Below are 7,600 nucleotides of genomic sequence, written 5' to 3'. Positions count from 1 at the left end.
ATATTCTAATGATGAAACCTCTCATAGTAACAGTTACCACGTGCCCAGCTCTATGTAAAATGCCCAACCTATTGCATTTTGTAATCCTCATAACACTATAAGATCCATATTATCATCCCCATTTTACCATGGAGAAAACAGGTGCTCAGAAAGTAATAGTAACTTTCCCAGGTCAAACGAGCAGTAAATTTTAGAGTTAGAATTTCAACCCCTGTCTTCTGACCCCAGCACCACCCACCCACCTCCTCGTTTGCACAAAATGCTTTCAGGTGCTCGCTTCAGCAGCACATCTACTCAAATTGGAACAATACAGAGATTAGCATGACCCCTGGGCAAGGATGACACGCAAATTCATGAAGCATTCCATAAAAAGAAAACAAAAAGTAAAGATCCTCTCGGAGCTTGCAGGAAGGAGAAATGGTTTGACCTCATAAAAGTCTCTGTCTTCCTCTTAATAGGACCCCTTTTTTTCTACACCATAATAAAACAATCATCACTCAGAGCATAATGTTTTGTCTAAAAAGTCAATAAATTATGCATAAGTCATGGTTCCAACTTACAAGGAGCTTCTACTTTAGAGAGAAAGTGAAGAGAAAACTATATCTTGTGTAAATATTATATGTAAATAATATATATGTAATGTATAAAAATGAATGCTAAGAACAGTAAAGATAGTCAAATAGTCAAAGCAAGCAGCATGAAGGAAAGGATAGGAGAAGAAAAGCAAAGGAGTCAAAGAATAGAAAGATTATAGTGGGCCGGGTGCAGTGGATCGCTTCTGTAATCCCAGCACTTTGGGAGGCAGAGGTGGGTGGATCACCTGAGGTCGGGAGTTTGAGACCAGCCTGGCTAACATGATGAAACCCCATCTCTACTGAAAATACAAAAATTACCCGGGCATGGTAGCAGGTGCCTGTAATCTCAGCTACTCGGGAGGCTGACACAGGAGAATCACTTGAACCTGGGAAGCAGAGATTGCAGTGAGCCGAGATTGAGCCACTGCACTCCAGCCTGGGCAACAAGAGTAAAACTCCATCTGAAAAAAAAAAAAAAGTCATAGGGAAGTCGACTCAAAGGTTTGGGAAATTTAATCCGTGTGTTCACATGAACATCGGCAGTTTTTCAATCCTGGCTCTTCTATTTACCAACTGTTTGAAAGGTATTATTAACCTCTGAACCTTAAGTGTCAATTTCTTTCTCTCTCAAATGGGGCTAAGAATTCCAGCTTACAAGGAGCTTCTACTTTAGATAGAAAGTGGGGGGGAAACTATATCATGTGTAATTATTATATTTATATAAAATTTATGCAATATAAATATTATGCAGGCTTTTGTCAGAACTAAATGAGATAATTTATGTGACATGCTCAGTGCCCTACACATCCCCAGAAGTCAACAAATGTCAGAAATACACACATATATTATTCCATCAAAAGCTGAGAAAATTGAGGGAAATGTAATTATAGCCTTCTAGAATATGAAGGGTTTTGAAAGAAAAGATGATAACTGTTTTCCATGTTCACAGAGGAGATAACCAAAAAAAAAAAAAAGGATTTAAATTTATATGATAGGAGTATCAGAGGTTGGAATACATTTCAGAGAGTTGGGGGCAGGTTATTAAATGAGAAGAGATTGTTGTCTCTTTGGACACATTTTAGAGAAGGCCTTCATAAGGCAGGGGGGATAGATTCCTTCTAGGACTAAGATGATAGGATTCTGTGAATATATAAGTTGGTATTTGCCAATAAAAACTTCCTCCTGTGTGGCCCTTTTTATCCAATAATGATTTCCTGGTCTACTTTGGCTGCCAAATGTATCCAAAATGTAATCAGTGTGTAGATTCATAAGTGAAATTGCAAGCTTTAGAAATCATGGCTAATGCTCTAATCATTTGTAGTAGAGTTTTAAAGCCAGCCAGTGTTTAAGGGGTCTTGGGTTTTAAACTCAGCTGTAGTTTTGTTTTAACCTTTTCTCCTTCCAAAGCCTCAGATTTCAGCAAGAATCCTCTTCCTCAAGCACTTTCTTTTCTCATTAGAATTACTCCCAATTTCATCTTGAGTCAAAGTAAAATTTCACAACCCTGGGCCTCCAGGGTATCAACTAAATCAAACCACTCCTGCTACAACCTAATTCTCTAACACTTTTTCTAACCAGGAAAAACTACTAACCTCTGTTAAGCCCCACATCAAGAGCAGCAGCTGCTCGGCCTTAACGCTTTGAGATGCCGAAGTAGACAGGCTGACCTGGCAGAGTCCAGCCAGGTGAGGCAAGGAAGGACCCAGCAGCAGGCAGCAGAAACTGGACTTCCAGGCACTAGGTTCTCTCTGGAACTAATTTGCCTGTGACCTAAACCTTCCCACTTTGAATGCGCAAGTCCCTGAATCTAGTTTGTCAGGCTGATAGCTGCCTCCTGTGTCTGCTTCTCTTATTTTCTGCCTTTGCTTAACCCCAGTCCTAACCTCTGGCTCTCTAGCAGTCCCTGGAATACCCTCACTTCCAGTCCTGATGGCCCCCTGGTATTCCTGATTTTGGAGCTTAGCATGGCTGGGAAGGAAGATTTCACGATTGCATTTTCCAAATGCCTTTTGCACGACGCCAGTGTAGACATGCTCCTCAGACTAAATTCTCTTGCAGATTCACTATGTGCAATAGCCCCAGGCCGGGTGCGGTGGCTCACGCCTGTAATCCCAGCACTTTGGGAGGCCGAGGCAGGCAGATCACTTGAGGTCGGGAGTTTGAGACCAGACTGACCAACATGGAGAAACCCTGTCTCTACTAAAAATACAAAATTAGCCGGGTGTGGTGGTGCATGCCTGTAATCCCAGCTACTCGGGAGGCTGAGGCAGGAGAATCGCTTGAACCTAGGAGGTGGAGGTTGCGGTGAGCCGAGATCGTGCCATTGCACTCCAGCCTGGGCAACAAGAGCAAAACTCTGTCTCAAAAAAAAAAAAAAAATTAGCCCCACAGAGGTCTAGGACACCCTAGAGGACACCATAGAGCTCTAGAATAAAGGGAGAGAAAATGACCTGTTTTTAAGTTTGTCTAACCCAGGGTTTTCCTAGCTAGATTGAATGGCTATTCTTTGGCCAAAATGTCTACTTCTCCCACATTAATCTCTTCCATCTAAATAGTGATTTAGGATTCATACTGGGCTCAAACCTTGGCTCTAAGACATACCACCTCTGGGTCCAAGTCACAAGTTCACCTCCTCAACCACAGTTTCCATATCAGAAAATCAATGCTAACATGAGTTTATATCAGTATCACCTTGGGTTGTTATGAGAATAAGATGCCTTTCCAGCATGTAGTAAGCTCTTATTTAAAGCTCTATTTTTACTTATTTCTCTCCATGTCCACCGCAATCCTTCTAGATAAAGTTCTACCCACTCCAGATTACTGTATCTGATTCCAGCCAGCCTCCCTGCTTCGGGTGTCTTTTCTGCTCCAGTGATTCCTGCATACTGTTGCCAAAGAATCATTACAAAATACTGCTTTTATCAGGTGCTATGTTCTTTTCGTTTTGTTTTGTTTTGTTTTTGTTTTGTTTTGTTTTGTTTTTTTGAGATGGGTCTCGCTCTGTCACCCAGGCTGGAGTGCAGTGGCATGATCTCCACTCACTGCAACCTCTGCCTCCTGGGTTCAAGCAATTCTTGATTCCCGGGTCCAGCTACTCGTTTCTGCCTCCCGAGTAGCTAGGATGACAGGCACCCGCCACTATGTCCAGCTAATTTTTGTATTTTTAGTAGACACGGGGTTTCGCCATGTTGGTCAGGCTGGTCTCGAATTCCTGACCTCAGATGATCCTCCCACCTCAGCCTCCCAAAATGCTGGGATTACAGGCATGAGTCACTGAACCCAGCTGAGTCCCTATGTTCTGAAGTCTTTAAAAATAAGTAGACCAGGTGCAGTGGCTCCATGCCTGTAATCTTAGCACTTTAGGAGGTCAAGGTGGCAAGATTGCTTGAACACAGAAGTTTGAGATCAGCCTGGGCAACATAGCAAAGTGCCATCTCTACAAAAAAATTTAAAAATTCACCAGGCATGATGACATATGCCTGCAATCCCCGCTACTGGGAGACTGAGGTAGAAGGATCGCCTGAGCCCAGAGTTTGAGGTTACAGTGAGCCATGATTACACCACTGCACTCCAGCCTGGGTGACAAAGTGAGACCCTGTCTCTTTAAAAAAATAAATAAATGAAAGAAAATAAAAGAAAGTAAATTAAATTAGGTCCAGACTCCTCTGCCTGACTATGAAAGTTCTCTGAGTTCTCTGTTCTTCTTCCTCCCTGCCTGTCTACCAAAGCCCCGCATTACCAGAGTCAAGTCTCCCTCTCTGCCCTATCTTCCAACACAAGCACACTGTCCCTTCATATACTGGTCCTATGGAAAACATGCTTTTTTTTTCCTTAATTTTGTTTTAATTTTTTTATTCTGGGCTGGGCATTGTGGATCACGCCTTTAATCCCAGCACTTTGGGAAGCCAAGAAGGACAGATCTCTTGGACTCAGGAGTTCCAGACCAGGCTGGGCAACATGGTGAAACCCTGTCTCTACAAATAATGCAAAAATTAGACAGGCGTGGTGGCATGTGCCTGTAGTCCCAGCTACACGGGAGGCTGAAGTGGGAGGATGGGTTGAGCCCAGGAGGTTGAGGTTGCGGTGAGATCATGCCACTGCATTCCAGCCTGGGCTGGACCCTGTCTCAAAATATATATATATATTCTATATATATATACTCTATATATATATACTATACATACTCTATATATATACTATACATACACTATACATATTCTATACATATATTCTATACATATATTCTATACATATTCTATATATATATTCTATACATATATTCTATATATATATTCTATATATATTCAATATATATTCTATATATATATTCTATATATATATTCAATATATATTCTATATATATATTCAATATATATATTCAATATATATTCTATATATATATTCAATATATATATTCAATATATATATTCTATATATATATTCAATATATATATTCAATATATATATTCTATATATATATTCTATATATATATTCTATATATATATTCAATATATATTCTATATATATATTCAATATATATTATATATATTCTATATACTATATACTATATACTATATATTCTATATATATATTCTATATATATTCTATATACTATATATATTCTATATATATTCTATATATATATTCTATATACTATATATATTCTATATATATGCTATATATATTCTATATATATATTCTATATATATGCTATATATATTCTATATATATATTCTATATATATGCTATATATATTCTATATATATATTCTATATATATGCTATATATATTCTATATATATATTCTATATATATGCTATATATATATTCTATATATATATTCTATATATATGCTATATATATTCTATATATATATTCTATATATATGCTATATATATTCTATATATATATTCTATATATATGCTATATATATTCTATATATATATTCTATATATGCTATATATATTCTATATATATATTCTATATATATTCTATATATATATTCTATATATATATTCTATATATATATTCTATATATATATTCTATATATATTCTATATATATATTCTATATATATATTCTATATACTATATATATTCTATATACTATATATATTCTATATATATATTCTATATACTATATATTCTATATATATATTCTATATACTATATATATTCTATATATATTCTATATATATTCTATATATATTCTATATATATATTCTATATATATTCTATATATATTCTATATATATTCTATATATATATTCTATATATATATTCTATATATATTCTATATATATTCTATATATATATTCTATATATTCTATATATATTCTATATATATTCTATATATATTCTATATATATTCTATATATATTCTATATATATTCTATATATATATTCTATATATATTCTATACATATATTCTATATATATATTCTATACATATATTCTATACATATATTCTATACATATATTCTATATATATATTCTATATACATATATTCTATATATATTCTATATACATATATTCTATATATATATTCTATATATATATATTCATTCAAACAAAAATTTGAATGTTTGTGGGTATATAGTGGGTCTATATATTTATGGAGTACATGGAAAATGTGCTTCTTTAATTCACCTGTTTGGTGAAGCATTCCTGAACTACACTGGCCCATATAGACCACTTCCTTCTTTCAACGTCCTGTGGTCTGTTCCACACAATTTAGCCCTTAATTATATGCTGTCTTCCATACTCCACTAATTGTTTTCTGTATCTTAGTTTCATCTTCTCAAATACGTTGTAAACAACTTGAGGGCAGGGACCACATCGCACACTTTTCTTCTTAATAACCCGAGACAGGCACACGAGGCAGGCACTTAATTCATCTCTGTCAATTAACTGAAGGTTGGTCTAACCAGATTGCCAAGGAGAGATCACAGGACTTGTACATAATTGGTCTACACAACCTGAAAGACCCTCAGGTAACCCACGCTTCTTACATGTATGTTTTTTTTGAACCTAATTTGCCTGTTGTCTAAATATTCCCATGCTTTAGCAACCTTTCAGCAAATCGATTTGGGGGTTGAAAATATTGATATTCCAAGATCCACATCCCCTGTGACTTGTTTATAAATAGTAATGAGGTATGAGAGCCCAATTCAGCTTCTCCCAGCTCTTTCGGGAGCTGCACTTCTGTCTTGGGAAGTTTATGCAAATGCTTCAATGAGTTGGTGGGAGACTTAATTACTCTCTAGTGAAAACCAGACTGCTCATTACCATCTGTTTGTTCAAGGAGAGCCAGCCACCACACAGTAATCTGCTGTAAAGCTGCAATCCCAGTGGTAAAGTACTTTGCCATCCTTGGATGAAAGGAAACATACTGGTCGAGACACTATTATTATTGTCGTAAATAATGGTGCTTTGTATTTTATCAAAGGAGCTCAGAGTGACTTGCAAACATCAACTAATTAATCCTTTAAAAAAAAAAAAAAACAACTGTGAAGTAGGTAAAAGGGAGATATTATTATCCCCATTACATGGCTAGGGAGACTGAGACACTGATGAATTCATCAACTTACCCAGTCACATGTCAGAGTCAGAAATAGAACCCAGGTCTCCCGACACCCACTTTGAACAGACCACACTGCTTCTTGTAATGTATTAAACAAACAAAGCTTGATTTATGACATATAAAAATAAACCTTGAGAAATTAAACCACATCTAACCTTTCAATAACTGTCATGTAATAAAACAGTAGACGTGGGAAAAACAACATCTTGAAGGAAAGATGTGTGGGTAGAACAGTTTAATAAATACAATGCTTTAATCAAAACTTTCCAAAAGGAACTAGTGACTCTTTAAGGAATCTGATATTTAATCGTTGCTGTTCTAATGGTTTAAAACAAAGAGGTACAATCCACCGAGTTTTAAACAGAAACTAGTCTAACAAGTTCTATACTTTATTTTTGAACTCTATTTCCTTATTTTCCCGTGTTCTCAAGAACATTTTTAA

General features: G+C 35.8%; 1 non-coding gene across 1 annotated transcript; it reads left to right on the top strand.

Annotated features, from left to right (window-relative positions):
• Nucleotides 1–269: 269 nt before the first annotated feature.
• On the top strand, nt 270–373 carry LOC112128700 (U6 spliceosomal RNA). The gene has a single exon (XR_002911176.1). It is a non-coding gene; the product is annotated as a U6 spliceosomal RNA (small nuclear RNA).
• Nucleotides 374–7,600: the final 7,227 nt, after the last annotated feature.

The sequence above is a fragment of the Pongo abelii genome, chromosome 14 (genome assembly GCF_028885655.2).
Source record: "Pongo abelii isolate AG06213 chromosome 14, NHGRI_mPonAbe1-v2.0_pri, whole genome shotgun sequence".
NCBI lineage: Eukaryota > Metazoa > Chordata > Mammalia > Primates > Hominidae > Pongo > Pongo abelii.
The sequence above is the reverse complement of the archived record's forward strand: the minus strand, read 5'-3'. Positions and strand labels throughout refer to the sequence as shown.